Source organism: Passer domesticus, chromosome 21 (assembly GCF_036417665.1).
Source record: "Passer domesticus isolate bPasDom1 chromosome 21, bPasDom1.hap1, whole genome shotgun sequence".
NCBI classification, from domain to species: Eukaryota; Metazoa; Chordata; class Aves; order Passeriformes; family Passeridae; genus Passer; species Passer domesticus.
In genome coordinates, this window is record NC_087494.1 from 6,573,616 (window position 1) to 6,592,865 (window position 19,250).

Sequence of the window (19,250 nt, forward strand, 5' to 3'; positions counted from 1 at the left end):
GAAAGAATATTTCCAGCCTGCCAGGTTCCAAAGAGATTTCCTCTTTTCCTCAGTGGCAGAAGAGATGACTTTGGGAATTTCAGCTGCTTTTCCGCTTGGCCTCCATTCTCAATTCCCCTTCAGATGGGCCTTTTGATCCTCAGTAGCATTGGATTATGAATGGAATTGCATGCCATTTCTAGAATTGTTGGTAACCAAATGCTGCTGTGTCCAGGTCAATTAGTAAAAAAGCCAAACAAACTCCTCCTGCCTCCCTCATTCTTGTTTCAGAAAAAGAAGCCCATTGATGTGCCATCCACTGCAAAAACGTTGAAGTTTGGTCTCTTCCATAATAGATCTCTGTATTTGCTCATGTTCTGCATACATGAAAGAAATGGTTGGGGAAAAAATACATTGTTCAGGTCCTGCTGATTCAGCAGACGTTGCCCTCCCTGAAAGTGTGTTTTGGGCTTGGCTGAGGAGAAGTAGGGATAAAAGCTGGAGTTGTAAGATCAGCCTTCCTCTCAGTCTGTGAGCGTAACGCTGCCTAGAGCAGTTCAAAGACCAGACTGACAACTCATGCCAGGCAGCCAGAGCTGCTCCTCCCTCAAGCTGGGGGTTGCCTTTCCTGAGCTCCCCTTGTCCAAAGGCTCTGGACCTGCTGCCTCGTGTCTGGGCTTCCAAATTTCCATTTGGGAAACAAAGGGCATCCAGCCCCATGCCTTCCTGAGAACCAGATGCCATTGTGCCTCAGAGTGTTTCTGAGTGGGCCAATGTGGCAGCAAACTTCTCTTGCCTCTTTTCCATTGTTTTCAGTGGCTCTGTATGGGTAGAGCTGCAACACGTTTGAGCCAGAGGAGGCAGAGGAATGGAAAATGCTTCAGGGACTCCTACTTGTGTTTCAGTTGTGATCTGCAATGTGATGTTTTTCAGGAACACTTAAAGCATGTCATTTGTGTGGAAGCACAAAGCCCATTTTATCTTGATTGTCAGCACAAGCATTATCTGAGAGTGTTAGCCAGAAGTGGGAGTGCTGAGAGTGCTGCTGACCAAGTGGCTTTTAGGTGGTGCCTACGCCAGGCACACAGACATGCCTTGAAATCATCCCCACTTGTTGCACTGTGCTGAGTTCCCTCAGCTAACCTTGCTTCCTCCTCTCCTCTCTGTTTTTGTGACCAAAACAGGTTGTGGAAAAGCCATCTTCTTCACTGGCTCCTCCAAGGTACAGTTGTGTTCCCATACTACCCTCTAGAACAAACAAACCACTTTTCATTTGAGGGGGAGAGGGAAGGGCTTCCTGGTTTCCCTTGAAGCTGCAGCCTTTGGTTTGATGCTGCTCAGGGCTGCTGTTGTTAATTGGTTTCATTCTTGTGAGGGTTTCAGGAAGGGTGTCATTAGAAATGAACAATCCAGGCATGCTGGAGTTGGCCTAAGAACCAGACTTGCATTTCCCCTGGTGCTCCATTCTATTCTCCTCCTCACCCCCAGTGTGTCTGTAGATCCTCTGGTTTTGTATTGACCAAGAATCCATCCTGAAATTTGTTACCCTCTATTGGAAGTGTTTCTTTTGGGGGTTGGGGCTTTCAGAAAGGCACTGGGCTGTTTTGGTAGGTTTTATCAACTTGAGTTGGCTGAATGCAGCTTCACAATGTAGCAGTGAAAGCTGTTTACATTCTTGTCTGGCTGGGTGGGTGTTGGAGGTTTTATTATTCCCAGAGTGGTTTTTCATATATGCTTTATTTTTGGAGCGTGGCAATGTATTCCCCTGGCCTTCATCCCTCTGCTCTGAGTGGCCAAACACAGGGTTCAGTTTTAGTTTTGAATGCTGCCATGTCAATGGAATAAGTAAGTAACCTTGCCCCCTTCTGCTTCCTAATTTTGTCTCCTGGTGGCCTTGCAGAGCTCTCCAGTCCCAGCACAAGAGGGTGGCAGCAGCACAGCCCAGCAGCTCGGAGTCAGGGAGCACTAGGGAGTGCCACAGCTCCTCAGTGTCTGCACTTCCAAGAGCACCAGCACCTGAGGTGAATGCAGATCAAATGTAGAGGCTGCTCCCACAGCCCCTTGCCTCACCCTCTCTGCTGTCTGCAGGCAGTCAGGACAGGAGACCTTAAATACTGTCACTCTTCAGGTGTCCCCTTGAGACCTCTGCAGCAGCATCAGACATTTCTTGCCCTCTGCTTCCTTTCTAGATTTTCTCCTTTATAAACCCTTCCTGGACTTCAGTGCTAAACCTGGCAGTGTTCCCACTTGTCCTTTGGTATCATTGTCTAGCCCTTCTGGAGTTTTCACTGCAGGATGAGTCCATTTAGGAGCTGAGAGATGAAACTTGGAGTGAATATGCTGAATGATCCTCCTCTGCAGCAGGGATCTCTGACTTTGGCCCCTGAGTCACTGGTTTCTCTTCATGGTTGTTTTGGACAATGGCTCTGTAAGGGAAAAGTCCCATCTTTCATTTTCTGCTTGTTTCAGTTCTGTTGATATCGTATTTCCTTCCTTCGACTTTGTCGGAAAGATGAACCTGTCTTTGATCGTACAGTCCTGCTGTGCTGTAGCCTGGAGAGGGACGAAGAGGAAGAAACAATGAGGTTGCAGCCCTGCATCAATGGCCTGTGTGCTGGGTGTTCAATATGGGAGAGGTGATTGGGCAACAGGGCTGGGCTCCTTGGCTCTCAGGAAATATCCCGTGAGCTGTGCTGCATGGAGGAGAAAGATTCAGCCAGAGAAAGGATCTTGGCAAGGCTGATCAAGGGGGTCTTGGGATGAAAGGTCACCCCTCCCTGCTGTTTTGGGTGAAACAAGAGCTGTGGGGAGACTCGTGCCCTGCAGGGAACCTGACAGTGAAGAGGTCTAGAGCAGAAGAAACTCTGCTGTTCTTCCCTCCTCCTGCTTTGAAATCCACTGGAATTAACGTCTTTGGCCTCAGTTATACTGAACAGCCACACGCCAAATAGGATTTTTCCTGGCAAATCCCTGGACATCCCTTCAGAAAGCCATTTCCTCCAGGCCAGGAGTTTGGCTCATTCAGTGTCTAAGGCACATGTCACCTGCAGCTGGGAATTCCTTCTTGATGGCTTCTTTTCCTGGCAGCACTGAAACCTTGAGGCTTCCAGCTGGAACAGACAAGCAGAATGCAGTGCAGGGTGACTTAATCCACAGGGGATAACCATGCAAGGACTCACTTTGCCTTCACAGAGACACTGAACAGCTCTTTCTCCTCTTGCCCAAAGCAGAACCTTCGCTTCCTACATCACCCCAGTCTCTTGAAGGTATTTTTCCAAAGGAGCTGTGAGAAGCCTTGAAAATAGTGCATCAATGAAGCTCAGATGTATCTCTTGTGCTCCAGTGCCAGGTTTCACCTCTTCTCCCAGCACATGAACAAAGCTGTTTGTAAAGCCAACCTCCTTGTTCATGTCTTTAGGAGCCCCTCAGCCCCAGCGGGAGCCTGGTATTGCCTGCACTGACAGACTGGGATGTGTCAGAGGCTTCATGGCAGGGCCAAGAATTAGGGAGTGTCAGTGTGCAGAAAGGAACAGGAATGGGGCATCTTCCGTGGAGTGTGTTGAAAAAGGAGAGTCAAAACAATCCCAACCAAACAATAAAAAGGGCAAGTCAAGCTGTGTTCCTCTGCAGTTTGCAAAGTCTGGAGGCGAGAAGCAGAATTTGAGGACAACTTAAAGTCACTGCTATTCTCAGGAAATAGGAAGATTTCTCCCTTGAAGCTGGCTGAAAACAGATGAGTAGTCTGCTCTATCTTGCGCGTGCTCCATGTGTGGCTGCTTTCCTTGTGCCAGAAATGCTCACCAGAATCAAAGCAACCTTGCAGAGCTGGTCCATGAGCTGGGCTTAGTGTGAAGTTTGTGGTCTCTGCTTTAATCCTTCAGAAAAGCTCCTGTGCCTGTAAGCCTGAACCCTTTTCTGTGTTCAAGTGCTGTCTGTAAGAAGTAGTAGGATGCCCTTGCAGGAGGCCAAGTGATGATGGTCAAGTGCTTTGCCAAGCAAAAGCTCAATCTTGGCAGGAGGAGCCAGCCTGGAGCCAGCCCGAGTTACCTGAACAGGAAGAGTGTTCTGAACTGGAAGCCAAGCACCAACTGCACCTTACAAGGGTTGCATTTCAATGAAGGTCGTTTGGTTTTGGGGGTTTGTTTGGTTGGGGTTTTGTGTTGGTTTTTTTTTTTTTTTTACTTCAGAAAACTCAGTCTGGTATTATTTGGGTGAATGACAAATATTAGTCCTTCTCTAGAACTGAACTGGGAATTTCTCTGGAATTGAAAACTATGTATTCTAACTGTTTTTCTTAACTAATGAAACTTTTTGCTCAACTCTTTCACATGCAGAGGCAGCCTAAGCCTTTGAAGGCAGAGCTTAGCTGCTACACTAGCAACTACAGGAAGTGATATTCAATAAAGGGAGGACACTACAGAAACATTCTTTCTTAATAAGATGAATAAAAAGTCAGCAATGGAAAGAGTGTTTCCTGACTGCCAGGGAAGCCAGACCTTGATCTTGCAGGAGGTGACTGGTGGTTTCAGCTCTTGCTGTGCCTGGTCTCTTTTCCTCAGTGCCCTTCAGACGAAACTGTTATTCCTTACTAGCATTTCATGATGAATGGACTTGCATGACATTTTTAGAGCTGCTGGTCAGGAAATGTTGACTGAGTGCATGCTTGTTTGCTATCAATGAGGAAAATGCCCAAACAAACTGACAGTGCTTCCCTCTTTCTTGTTCCAGCCCATGGTGCACACTGCTGTGCAGTCCATTGAAGGAATATTGAAGGTGGGTACTCTTCAGTAGCAGATCTCCATGGGAAAGCCTGTACAGATCCATGGGGAGGTGGATCCCTCTGACTCTGGGAAGGGTGAAACTCCCTCTGTGTCCTGAGAGCTGCTTCTCTCCCTCTCTTTGCAGGAAATGTGCAGCCCCCTGCCCCCTCTCCTGCCATCCCTTCAGTCACCTGAGAGAACAGAGACTTCCAAATTTCCCGTGCAGGCAAAGGTAACCCAGCCCAGTTTTTACAGGGCTTCCAATAAATGACAAGAGATCTTGCTGCTGAGCAGAAGTCCAGTCTTGGCAGAAGGAGCCTGCCTGGAGACCTGCCTGAGTTCCCTGACCATAAACAGTGTTGAGAGTTAGAAACCCAGCAGAAGCTGCACCTTGTGTGGGCTGCATTATACCGAGATGGTTTTGGTTTGTTTTTTTTTGTTAACTTCAGTAAAAGAAAGACTCTGATTTTATATGTCTAAATGACAAATATTCTTGTCTCTTGTGAACTGTCTTAGAAGAATTGGCAATTATTATTTCTAACTGCTTTAGTGTTTTTTTAAACTACTGAGGCTTTATGCACAAGTCTTACATGCAGCCTGTGCCTTTGCAAGCAAGGAACAACTTCTTCAACAGCAGCTTAGGGAAAGTGCAGTTTCATAAAGGGAGCAGATTACAACAACATACTTTATTTTAAAACTACAGATAATAAGGATATGGTAGTAATGATGATGATGATAATGATAATAACTAAAACAATTATAATCATTTCAAAACTTAGTAATAGTAATAAAGAGCAGTAGGAGGAGGAGCAGTAGTTTAGAGATGGAAGCAGTGCCCCCTGATTGCCAGATTGCAAAGGGAAGACACACATCTCAGAGCAGGAAGAGTAAGAGGAGTTGACATTGCTGGGTTCAGCTCTGTCCATGCCTGGTCTCTGTTGTTAACTCTCCTTTAGATCAGCCTTTTTCATTCTCACTCTTGCACATCTGCAATACATTTATGGAGCTGTTGGTAAGCAAAGGTTTGCTGAGTTCCTGCCAATTAGTAACAAACCCAAACAAACTCCTGCTGTTTCCCTCGTTCTTGTTTCAGATGAAGAAGCCCTCTGATGTGCCATCAATTGAAGAAATTTTCAGGGTAAGTGCTCTTAAATAGAAGATCTCTGTGCTTGCTAATGTTTCACATACATTAACAAACTGGGTGGGGGCAAAATCCATTTTGAGAACTGCTTCTCTCCCTCTCTTTCCAGGAAATGAGCAGCTCACTGCCAGCTCTCCTGTCCCATCTCCAGACACCTCCAAAAGCACAGACTTCCAAACTTCCATTGGCAACAAAGGTGACCCAGCCCATTTATGCCAGGTCTTCTGATAAATGACAAGAGACCTTTCTGCTGAGCAGAAATTCAGCTCAGCTCTTTGGCAGCTCTTAGAGTGTTTTCAAAAGATTTCTTCAAAAATGCACATGCCCATAAGGTGCCATTAACACAGTTTTGATGTCAGTAGATGTGCTGTTTAACTCCAAGCTAAGCTCCTTTTTCCTTTTATTCTAGGAATCCCAACCTGATGGATCTGCAGCACAGAAGCAGAGTAAGTAGAAGTGCAAAGTAAACACAGTTCTTTGTGTGCTGTCAGGTAATTTTGTGTGTTCTATGTAGCAGAGACCATCAAGTGTTCCTACTGATGAAGCAGGGTGATTTCCTCTGCTTTGCTGAACAGGGATGGATTTAGGAATGGCTTAGGAAACTCTGACCATTCATTACCTTGAGCTCAAGGCAGCAGTTCAGCAGAGGACAAGCAATATTGAGTTAGGAAACTCCCATCTGGAGTGATGAACAATCTTGGTGGCAAAGCCCTCCCTAGAAGAAAGTGACTCTCTAATCTGGTGCTGAGAGACTACAGGGTAATATACGCTCTGAGGGAGGCATAAAATGCAACCTTTTCATTTCTGCTTTCCAGAGCAGGCTGGCACAGCTTCAGAAACATTGCTGAGTTCTCAGCCAAGAGCATTGTAAGTAACCAGGCTCTGTTCTCATCTCTGCTGGGCAGTTACTTTGAAGAACTTGGAATGCACATCAGTTTGGGTTATTAGTAAATTTTTCTCAGCAAACTTGATTGCAGGGAATTTTCACCAACAGAAAAAGTGTTGTTTTATGATGGACTCACTGAAATTGTTAAGGTGTGAAAAGGACTTGAAGGTCATCAAGTCCTATTGTTAATCCAGCAATGCCAAGTGCACTAAACCATGTTATGACTACACTGGCTGTGATAAAAAGCAAAACATAACAAAAGAGAAGAAAAAAAACTCTTAAGTCTTTGTGTACCAGACCGAAGTTTGTGTCTTCCTTTAAGCTCTGTGGTGCTTAACATCTTGTCCCACTTGGTACTCGTCAACCTACTGATAATGCTGAGGCTGACATAAATGCCAAGGGATACCAGCTGAATAGGATCATTCCTGGCTATGGTTTTCGTGCATATGGTTATGGCAGGACAAGTAATGCTACAGCTACCTAAACTGTGTAGATCTACTGATGGCATTTTCAAGTTCCTTTGTTGTAAAACTTTCTTCAATTGCCCAAGTAGAGGTTTTCAAAAATGTGTTGTAGTTCTTTTATTTCAAAAGAAACACAAAGAAATATAGTATTTCACATGGACTTTTTAAGAACCTCTCTTTATATGCTGATAATATAGCTAGCTGCAGAGTGGGATGGAGATAAAATTTCTATAAGCTATGGGAATTGTGTATGTTTGTCTGAATGGGTGTGAGTTTGAGATTTCATAATTTGCAAGCATTTTTTTATTCTGGTGCTTTGTATTTTGAGCAAGGCCATGTATTCCTCTGGCCTTCTCCCCTCTGCTCTCAGTGCCCAAACACAGGGTTCAGTTTTAGGTTTGAATGCTTCCATGTCAGTGGAACAGAAATAGAGTAGAATGGAATAGTGGAATGGAATGCTTCACCTCTGCTGCTTCCTAATTTTGTCTCCTGGTGGCCTTGCAGAGCTCTCCAGTCCCAGCACAAGAGGGTGGCAGCAGCACAGCCCAGCAGCTCGGAGTCAGGGAGCACCAGGGAGTGCCACAGCTCCTCCGTCTGTGACAGAGAGATCAGCTGCAGTGACAATGAGGAGGACAACCTTCCAAGGGTGCTGGACCTGCCAGTGTGTGAGGTGAATTCAGGGACCATGGAGAGGCTGCTTCCACAGCCCCTTGCCCACTGCAGTGCCGTGTCTTAGGAAGGAAGCAGATGTGGTACTCTGTTACCAAATTCTGCCAGATTTGCCCTGGAAATACTGATTTGTAAGACCCCTCTCACTGCAATGAAGGCTTAGGTATTTGCCACTGACTGCTTTATGGGTTTGTGTTCCTCAGATATCCATGCATGGTGCTCAAGGAGCAAATTTGTTGCTGCTTAGTTTAGAGTCATTTCTTCACAGGCCAAAGGCCAGACTTGATGACCTCTGGGCAAGAGTTCTCGGGCTCTGGTGAGCTGTGCTAGGACAGAAAGAGTCACAAAAGGCACCAGTCTTGAATCCTTCTTTTCTCTTTTGTTGGCAGCCTGAGCCATCAACTGCTAAAAAGTGGCACCTTGACAACCTGGTGACCCAGAGAAAGCAAGGATTAGTGGCAAGAGAGGGTCCCAGGGAAATTGCTTGTGGGAATGGACGTGAGGAGGGTGTGAAGCAGGAGCAGGGCATCAGCAGCACTTCCTACCAGCACCACTCCAAGGCAAGGGAGTGCTGTGGCCAAGTGGCCGAGGACACTCACAAGACCTCTGGCCAAACCACCAAGCATTTTCACAAGACCTCTGGCCAAGTGACTCAGGCTCCTCAGGAATCTCACGTTACAAGCACACACAGCTCTCTGAAGCCTCTTGTGCACACCAAGGAGGCCTTGGCCAGGAAGACTGTGGGTATCAAAAGGCCCAGCAAGCCCCTGGTGCATGACAAATGGAAAAAAGTCCTGAAGCTGGAGAGTGAGCCTGGTCCTTTGGAGGTCAGAGACCAGTCTTGCAAGCACCAGCCCCGAGACACAAAAACAGAGGAGCCAAAATCCACCACCAAAAAAGCCCTGCAGCCGAGGAGCTAAACTCCACCACCAAAAAAGCCCTGCAGCCGGCACTTCACAAGCCCTCTGAGGAAAGAATGGACAAGGGCTCCCAGCAGGCCAACGCCAAAGGCTTTTTGGATGCCAGGCTCCTGAGACATGCTCAGGAATGTGATGCCCTCATCCCCAGTGACCACAGGCCTGGGGAATGGCACAGGGAGAAAGTGCCCTTGCCTCCTGGGGAGAAGAAGTTGTTCTTGCCTTTGAGGAAGGCAGACTTGAAGAGGAAAGCCATGAGGAGTCCTGAGGAGTCCCCTGGAAAGAAGAAGGTGAGAGGGGCCAGGGCAAGTGGGTTTGGACAATGAGCAAGATCGTGCTTGAAAAACCCATGTGGAGTTTCCCCTTCATAGGTTGGCAGTGGAGCCATGATGCTTCTCCTCTCAATGGAGTTCCAGTGTGCTATTTTTAATGTTTTCAGCCAGAATCTATCAAAGTGAGCTGTATTGGTCTGTACTTTAGGTAAACTTTTATGACCTGAGTCAATTTTTTCCCTTTTTTTATTCTTCCTACTAGAAGGAAGACAAAGGGGACACTCCCAGGAAGAAAAAGGAATGAGACAAAACATTCCCAACCAAATAATTTTGGCTTTCAGCCAACAAAGGCTCCAATCAACTGAAGTGAGTATGCAGTGATGGGATGTAAGAAAGATGTGCAAATCTAAGTCTCTCTTCAGAAGGGTAGCATGAAGAACTGGATCTCCTGTCCAGACACTCCAGAGTTTGCTTCTAACATGGTGTGCCTTCTGCAACTACAGCTGCTGCAGGTTGGCCTTTGCATGCTGGAAGCTGCTGTTGGTTGGGGCTTTATGTAGAAATGATGAATGGGATGGGATTGTTGTTGCCATGTTGGAGCATGTCTTAATTTGTTTATTTTTTAGCATTAGTCTTATTCCATGGTTATGACAATGAGAAGAAGTTTACATTTTTGGTAGCAGAAAAAGAACTTAAGGTTACAACTTAGTTTAGAAGGTTTTTTTGACTAATCACTCAAAGCAAAAGCATCTTGACAGTAGTTCTATATAACTACTATATGTACATGTATTTTTGTTTCAAAAAAGTTTTCTTCTTTTGAGTATAATACCTCTTGGTAAGCTTTAAAAGACACTGCACAGAGCTCTAGTATTTAGCTTAGAACTTCTTAATATCTTGCTAGATATAGTTCGCTTTAGCTTACGGACAAGTGTTAATGTACAGAGCATTGTTTGATTTGTCCCTAGTTTTCTACTTCTATAATTTTTCTGTTGATAAATCTTAGGGCCATTGCTTAGCTCTCATCAGAGCTTTGTTGTCTCTGAGGTTTCTTTTTGTAGCTTTCCTAAAACTCTGTGATTTTAAGAATTCCCACAACAGCACCCAGTGCAGAAAGCAGCTCTGAAGGTGTAGGTGGGTCAGGGAAGGGAGCCTTTCCCTTCTGACATTCTCTGAAAGCACAGAGGTGTCGGGGCTGGTGATTGGCTGTGAGAAGGGATGTTCCAATGGCATTAGGAATGGAAGAGCTTTGATTCTGGAATTCCTTCCTCCCTTTCCCTCAGGGAAAATGAGCAGCTGTCTTAGTCATGTGCTGGCTTTTGGAGTGGCAAGGGTGGGAGGTAGTTTTGGGCAGAGAGGGCTCTGGAGCAGGTCGGGGATGGTGCTGTGCTCTGTGTCAAATGGTCCTTGGTACAGCATCAGCTGAGCCAAGGCAGAGCAGCTGGAGAGCACGTCTGCAGTGAGTGGGGACCAAAGCACAGGAAAAGTGGCTGCTGAAAGAGGTGAGAGGACTGTGCCATGCACAGCAGCGTCAGGCAAGAAGTACAGCCTTACACCTGAGCCTTCTCACTGCATTTAACTTCATTTCCTGCTCTTCTGATGCTGCAATCCATGAGCTGGGAATTTCTGCTTGGTGTGTTCTTGGAAACTTTGCAAATCTGACTACAAATGGTGCAAATGAGCAGCGGTGAAACAAAGTTGAGAGCTAATTGGTGCTGCTTCTTGTTGCCAGAATTCCATGGACCTCCTGATTTCAGATGATCAGAGATGTGCTAGGCCATTCTGTTATTGAATGTGAAAGTCTCTGCCAATTCAAGCTGCCTCTTATTTGAAGCCTCTCATCTTTGAAATTGTTGCATTGCTGAAACAACACCATGAATGACAGGATGTAGCCAAGCTTTTAAGAAATGCCTACATTCTATGTACATCAGAGTCATGAATTTGCTTCTCTTGTCCAGAGCCTCAGAAGACTCATTCCAAACTGAGAGGGCAAATGTGTTGCTGCCACCACTGCCAGCCATGACTGCTGCACAACTGGAACCAAAGTTCACCATGACCATGTGTCATGGTTTGACCCTGGCACAATGCCAGGGCCCCCATGAAGGGTATATTTCCAAAATGGTGGCTGTGAGATGTGACCCGGGAACAGAACAAAGCAGGCTCTCATTCGGGGATGGAGGGAAAAAACATAACACTTTATTTATTACAAATCTAGAAAGGAACACATACTAAACTAAGAATGAAAACCTTCCAGATACCTTCCTCCTCCCTCTCCCTTTTCTCCACAGATTCACCACCCCTCAAATTATCAACCCTCAAATCCATCAGGGAGAGAGGAGTCCCCCCTTGCCTCATGGGCCTCCCCCAGAAGCACAATTGAAACCTCCTGTGCTTCCGCGTCACCCATGGCCCCACCCAAAGAACATCGGCCCTCGTGACTTCTCCCCCCCATGTCCAGTGCTCTCACCACTGGACACGGGCCAGGACTGCCTTTAGGGCCCCCCGTTTAAAGATGCTCCACCCACTTCCAGAAGCAGCAGTCTCTCAACTCTGGGACACCAGTCCCCCCCAAATTTCACCCCCTGGGGCCGAGGGACCTCATGAACAGCGATCTTCCTCTCCGTGGAGACAGAGGGCATCCCACACCCCCTTCAGCCGTCTCTGTTCACGCCGCTGCTTCACTCTTGACTCCCGGGTGTTGCCTCCCCCTAAATACAGTCTCTGGGTCACAGGGAAAAAACACGGGTCTGTCCATGGCTATACAAGAAAGAGTCCAGCCTAAGGCCACTCCATCATCTCTTCCACTCAGGATTCTTCTCTCTTCCAGCCTTCCTCACGCTTGCCCATCTCTCATCTCTCTCTCACCTCATCCTGATTCAGGAGGATTCAGTATTTGTAAGGTTTCTATTAGTCTACAAAGGGGTTAAAATCTTCAACTCTGCCTGCCCAAGGACTCCCACATCTGCCGGGCACCTTCTCTCGACGCATCCCCCGCTTCTGGCCGGCTGAGTTGCCAGCACAACTTCTGTCTCTCTCTCCGGGGGGGCTGCCCAGACATCTCAATTCTCATCAACCCCTGCATGTTCTCCTCCACCTCTGCACCTTTTGGGGCTCCCGGCCTCCTCCCCATCATGGCCTCCCCCTCCCCCACCCAGACGCAGCTGGGCAGGGGAGAGGTCAGACTCTACTCACCAACGCCGGATTCCCAAAGAGGAAGTTCTCTGGGAATCTCCTGCTTTTAACCCCCGTGTGTTCTCAGAGGCGTATCCAAACCTCAGTGGCCATATCACATGCCAATTTTGAATTTGGCCACTGATTGGCCCGACTTAGACCTTTCCAAAAACACATTTCTGGGCCAAACCACGACACCATGCAAAAGAGACCCAGAGCTGTGACTGACAACCTGGAGCTGCCTGCCGTGGATAACCCTGTCAGGAAGCAGGATGGATTCTTTGCCAAGCACAGGAAAGTGGAGGAAGACCCCGAGGAGCAATCCCAGGCCATCACCATTGGTATCCAGGAGGGCTGCTGGGAGTATTCCTTCAACCCAGGCATGCTGTGTGATGCACTGCAGAAACATCCTCTCAGATAAGTGACCATTTCTGACTGTAGGCAACTGCAACTAAAAGGAGTGTGTGTATAAAAAGGAGTGTGTTTATAAAAAGAAAAGGACTGTAATCTGGGCCTTAGGTTGTATATAATTTGGAGGAAATTGCTGCATTTATGGGTTAAAAAATTAGAATTTACTTGCTTTTTATAAAAAATTTGGCAGTTTAATGATGGCTTGGGACATGGGGTCTATGATATTTGGGGGTGAGGGAGCATGTGTCAGTGTTCTGTCTTAGGCCAGACTGTGCACAGTGCATTAGCTGCCTTCTAACTGCTTGCTTTTTCCTGATCATTTTCCTGCTTCCAGCCCTCACTGCACTCCCAGCTATTGAGCAAGGAAATCTGCTGCTGAATTTCTCTGTGCTTGGGAGAAGTTGAATGGTGCAAAGCACTGTCAGCTGCCAGGTGAGAAGCCAAGGTGGCATTTCAGTTACTGGAGGGATTGCTGGGAAAGAAGGCCAAAGGGGGAGACTCAGTGCATAGAGTATGCGTGGGAGAAATGAACATTTTCTCTGGGAATTTAGGAAAGCCTGACTTTGCAATTGCTTTAGGCATCTCTCTCTGAGCAGCTTTCTCTCGGTGGTTTTTCAGGGATCTGCAGGGCATGAGAAGAATCCTTTTCCAGTGCCTTCTGTGCCACATGAAGCCAAGACAAGAAGACCTGAAGTTAGGACAGTAAGTGTTTGTTTTACAGCCCTGCCTGTAGTTTCTGAGGACAGCAGCCAGGGCTGGCCCTGCAGCCACCCCGGCCTCTGCTTCCTCATGAGCACTTCTTTTGGGAGCAAAGAGAGAGGGAGGGATGGGGCAGAGCTGCCCTCTCAGGGAAGCACTTGCTGAGTCTCCTGGCTACAGCTGAACAGCACTTGAATTTTGACTCCTTGCTGGGCCTTGGATCAGTATTGGCCAGAAGGAATTCCTAGAGCTGCTGATCCGTTTTTGATTGTACACTTTAATCGTTATAAATGTTGCATTGTCCTGTGGTACCAGCAGTGGGGAATACTGAAAAGCTGTAACCTGCCATCCCATGGGGCTTTGGCAGTGTCATTTTCCATAAAACACCAGGGTTTGTGGGCCCCTCTGGGCAAAGGGATGCATTGCCATGATCTGCTGGCAAACTTGCAAAAGAAAATAAACACGATGGGGCTACCTGAGTGGCTGGCAGGCTGTAAAAATCCTCTGCAGAAAGAGGCAGCTGCTGAAAGTCAAAAAGTCTTGCAGGTCCTCTTGCAGTAAAGTCACTCCAGTCATTGATTGTGTTCTGCCAGGTGTGCCTGTTGGATGAATGCAACCAAATGTTTTCTCTCTTGCTCCTTTTGTTCCAGAGTTTGCTGCTGAACAAAGCCAAGTGAGGGGACCAAGAGCTGGCCTGACCTCACATAGAGAATGATTCAGAACTTTCAGTGACCAAGTGCCCTAACTGGGTCTCCAGGATGTAAATAGTTCCAAGTTCTCTAGTCTATCGAAACCTTACAAACACTTTTGTTTTATTTACTGTTCAATGCAAAACACCTGCGTTTTTTTTGTTTGTTTGTTTGTTTTGTTTTGTTTTAAATACAGTTGTATGTTCTTTTGGTTACTTTTGGAAATCCTTGTGGTTTTTGAGGATAATGCTTTTCTATCTTGCAAAAGAAGAGATGGGCTGTGGTATCAGCCATTAAGATAAAACTGTGGAGAGAAGGATGGTGTAATATTCACTATAAAATAACTGGTGGTTAATGAAATAAAATAAAAAACCCCACAGCGTTATGTGTACTAAAACCAGTGGCTAAAAAGGCAGTGATGAGACTAAATGATAGAGATTCAAACAGGAAGGCAGCTGTCCCCAGAAATGTACATTCCAGAGGATTTCTCTCCTCTGATAGGAGGCATTTTGGTAAGCATCACCAGCAACCACAAACTAAGTGATAGAAATTCAAATAGCAGGGAGACACTGTCTCCAGAGATATATACTACAATGTCTATTCCAAGGGATTTTTCCTTTGACCAGATTCCAGCAGGAGGCATATTGGTAAGCATCATCAGAAGTTTTCCCCAGGAAGCTTTTTACCTCACAGCATTCCAGGAATTATCCACCAGTTCCAGAAACCGTGATAATATGCTAAAGAAGAAACCCTTCCAGGGCACAAAGAACTGCATAAAAGGGACCCTCTGAGAAATGCTCTTTGGAAACCCATGGGGACTTTGGTGCAAAAGAGCCAAATCTTAAATCTCCCCAACTCTGATCATCCGGCTTAGAGTCAATTTTAGCTTCTGGTTTATTCCAAATTTATACTTTGATAACTTAATAAATTTAATTAATAATTGAATTGGAGTAGTCATTTATAATAGTAGTATCCCAAAACAATTGTGATGACAGGAAAGAACATCTCCCTTTTCTACATCATTTCATGATGTAGGAACAGCTTAGCGCCATACTGAAATAAAGTTCCTCTTGGTTTTGTGGTTGCTCCAGCTGCCTGCCTGTGGTGACTCACACAGCCACATTTCCCAACAATCTTTTGGACATTGCCATGAACAAAGACAAGACTCCCAGGGAAGTTCCTCCTGTAGTGGAAGAAAAGCAATTCTTATCTCTGAGGTCTAAGCATGTGGGGCATCTGCCTGCATCTGTCAGCCCCAGGCTTTGCAAAGCCCGGGCTGCAGAAACCCTCGGGGTTCACAAGCACTGACAGTGATTCTGGCAGCCAGCGCCGCCCTCCAGTGGGGGCTGTTTGAACTCCATTGTACAATGGCTTTCTTTTTTGGGCTTGAAAAATGCATTTAGAGTGCATGGATGAGCATCTCACCCCATGGCTCCATCTAAATTCCAGAAAATCATTCTAAAATCTTCACAAACCAGGACTTACCTTTTTGTAGGAATTACTTGGAAAACATAAATGACTGTGTGAATATAGAAATATTGCTTCTAAATTTATAGACAGTTTTATGTCCCATGCAGTCATTTTGAAAAGCTCTACAGAACTGCTGGATCAGCTCTAACAGGAATCTCTTCAGTGAACCATCAGTGAGAGAAAAAGGATTTCATTCCTTCATATACTGAGCATTCAAACTATGATCTACCACAATTCACTCCAAATAGAAAAACCGGAAGGTGAGGTTAGAAACAGAAGCATTTTGCCATAACTTTTGCAGATCTTTAAAACAGCATCAAGAGAAATCAGGATGTTGTCAGACTACTATCCCAGCAGATTTCTGCCAGTCCTTAGATCATAGAAAAGAATAAAGTTCTTACAAATCTAAACACCCTCCAGCACCCTCAGAACATGAGGAGCTGTTCAACTCTAACTATGGAATTCATGCCACAGTCTTCACATCATGGAGATATACACAATTATGTCAACCTCCTTCAGAAAGAACTGGAGTCCTTTCAGGCATAGCTGATTTTAATTGATTATGTCATCATCTTACTTCTATCATTCATCTAGAAATTCCTGTGAAGTTTCAATCCAGGATTGCAGTCAAAGATAACATTAATACAACATTGAGTTAGTGTGCTCAAGAAGTTCCAAACAACAAGTTACAGAAAGATTAACTTAGCGCCATTTTCTCTGTCTTTACTACCAAGGGAAAGGGCTTGGACAAGAGGAAATAGCCTCCAGTGGTGCTGGAAAGACCAGGACATTTCTCCAGGAAAGCCTTTCAGGTTTCTTCTCTGCCCATAGCCCTGTAACCTCACTGTGCCACAGGGAACATCCCAAGGAGACAGGGAAATACACGGGATTTACGGAAAATGCAGACAGTGGGCATGCTCTGTGTCCCATACAATTCCCAAGGGCTGCCAAGGCACACAGGGCTGCAGTGACACACTGTCACCATCCGCTCATACAAGCGGGGCTCGTGATGGTTCATTAACTGATCTCAGAGTGCACAAACAACACCGAGGGGATTTCAGCATTCATCAACACAAATGCACCTTTTATTGAGTGCCCACAGCAAATGCCATAGAAGTATTAGAAAGGAGATAAAGTTGAGAGAGAGAGAGAGAGAGAGAGAGAGAGAGAGAGAGAGAGAGGAGGCAGAATATTGCTTCCTCATGGTCTGGCTAATACATCCCTTTTGTCATGTGAGGAAGAATCTCAAAACACCTGGTTACCTCAAGGTTCTAGTATAGTCCATTCCTAAGGAGGGAACAGGTCTTGAAATCACTGAGGGGGAACAGATCCAATAAAGAAGAAGTCCATTGAAATTGCTGAGGGGGAAAGAAGGTACAGCCAGTCTGTGTTCTCAGCAGTAGGTGAGAACCATTGTCTTCTTGGTCCAATGGCCACACCTGCAGGCAAACATCTCACTTTTGGTCAGGTCGGCTCCCCCACACACCTCCCCCGTGTTAGGGGTTTCAGTCTCAGTCCTTGGCAGGGGGGAGCTTCTCCACAGAGATTTCATGTCTCAGTCCTTGAGAGAGAGGCTTCTCCCATCTCAGTCTGTCTGTCACGGTGGTTGGAAAGCAGAGGATGGCTCTTCTGTGAGGGGAGGGATCACCAAAGGTTACCCCAGAAAAGTCCCACCAGGCCAAGAGGTGGGGAAATGCTCAAGCTATTGTCACCAAACAGGTGCCAGCGTACAGGGCGAGTCGCCTCCTTGGCAGGCCCTGCCAGAAGCAGGCATTATAGACACAGCTGTGAACAATCGCTTGGCAGGACAGAACTCTGCTCAGGGGCCTCAGGATTATTCGGCCTTCATCCACCACTGGCAGCCCACAATTCCCATCAGGGTCCTCAGGGTCCCCATGTCTGTCCTTGAGAGGGTCGTGAGGCAAAGGAAGGGAACTCCAGACTTTCTCTAACACATGCTGTTATAAGTTTGGTCCTATTGGCTTTGGGGAAAGAATGGGGAGTTGTTTGTTGTGAGGAGAAAAGGTGTCCAGGACTTGGTGGGGACGGGAGGTGGACGAGGTGAGGAATGATTGGGCCAGGGCACCAAGCAATCATTCGACGCCCTGAAGAAATGATTGGCCCAGAATGAACCTTACTAAAGAGCTATCAGAGCACCTAAATCCCCCCAGTCAGTGTGCGGATCCAAACCCCACCAATCCTGGACTAAAGGGAGTTATAAAAGGGGGGGTTTTCGTTTGGGCACGGTTCTTTCTGGTTCGTGGGCAGTGGGATTAGTTCACGTGGAAAAGAGCCCAACGTGTTCTCAGCACATTGTTATTTTTTTTGAGATGTTGTGAGGGGGTCCAAGCTTATCTTGGACCCTCCATTCCTTCCAGCTTGTTTTTCAATAAACGAGAGCCTTTTTCATGTTTTTTTCGAAGTCTGGCCTCCTTCATTCATTACACTGTGCTGGAAATGGAGTACTGAGACATGCCTAAAAAGAGAAACAGTTTCAAGAAAAAAGGGACATTTGATAAAATAACAGAGAATAATAAGTATTTAGGGCTGTTTTAAAAGGAATGTGAATTCTAGCTGAGTAATGAACTTGAACAGCACTTAATTGAAGAACAAGACACAATGCCTTTCTGCCTAATGCCTAAATCTAAACTGTGTTATTGAAAGCATTATTATGAATTGTAGTTCCTCTACAGGTTAAAGGACCAATTGAAGTCCTGAGGCCTCAGCACCAGGCCCTGTCTGAGGCCTGAACAACAGGCCCTGAGCCAAAGCTGACCTCTAAATAAATTTTCCCACCAAATATTATATTTGTATCTACTCATTAATGAATCACTATGAGCAATATGATCTCTTCATGTGTTCATTGGTGAAATGTGTATTTACCTTTCTGTATTTAAAAATCAGACAAGGTCCCATCTGGCCTTGTTTGGGGCTGAATGGTCAAAGTCACCTCCCTTGGTTCCTCCTGGGGCCCTGGCCAGGCTTTGGGAGGAACCCAAGAGGAGGATGAAACCAGATGTTCCTGCATTAGAAGTGCTGTCAGTTTGTTCATTCAGCACTGTCAGAGCTGGGCCCTCTCACAGCGAGGTTGGAGCCTCACCTGTAGCTGGAGGCACCTGCAGGAATTCCCAGTGTCCAGGAGTGGCTCTGCAGCCCTTGGCTGTGACAGCTTCCCCAGCTGCTGTGTGGATCTGGGGGATGGTAAAGCCTGAGGGTAACTGGTGCTGGATCTTTCTTAATCACTGCTGCAATCTTTGATCTTTGGTGGTGATGACTGAGTGCATTGCTGAGCTGCTCCTATTGTAATTATTTTCAAATAATTATGTGCTTTACTTTTGTAATTTTTGTAGATTTACCTTATATAAATTACACAATTCCTTCAGTTGGTATCTGTGTCTTTGGTGCTGATCCTGCCCACTGGCAAAACTGACCCTGTGGGCTTCACAGAACCAAGGGGCCCTTGTGACACTGCAGAGCCTTATGTGACATGGGGACCATGGTGACCCTGGACCCTGGGTGGGGCTTGATGGATCCAAGGGACCATTGTGACACTGGGGCCTCATGGAACCATGCAGCCCATTCTGACACTGCGGGGGACTCATGGCGACAAGGGTCCATTATTTTCCTCTCCCTGACACTGCCCAGTTCAGCCTTTCCCTCCCCCTGCCCCTGCCCCTGCCCAGCAGAGCAGCAGAGTCAGGTCTGGCCCTGCAGCAGGAACTGCA

The 19,250-nt window shown here is 46.4% G+C and overlaps 1 long non-coding RNA gene across 3 annotated transcripts; it reads right to left on the reverse strand.

Moving 5' to 3' along the window:
- Positions 1-1,975: 1,975 nt before the first annotated feature.
- LOC135284829 (uncharacterized) lies at positions 1,976-19,121 on the reverse strand. Of its 3 annotated transcripts, none has more exons than XR_010349953.1 (4): positions 18,882-19,121; positions 18,626-18,716; positions 13,842-13,965; positions 1,976-2,532 (listed from the first exon to the last, which is right to left on the reverse strand). It is a non-coding gene; the product is annotated as an uncharacterized LOC135284829 (long non-coding RNA). The 3 variants fall into 3 exon arrangements; XR_010349952.1 differs by lacking the exon at positions 1,976-2,532 and adding an exon at positions 11,678-11,806; XR_010349951.1 differs by lacking the exon at positions 1,976-2,532 and adding an exon at positions 12,023-13,355.
- Between the last annotated feature and the right edge of the window lie 129 nt (positions 19,122-19,250).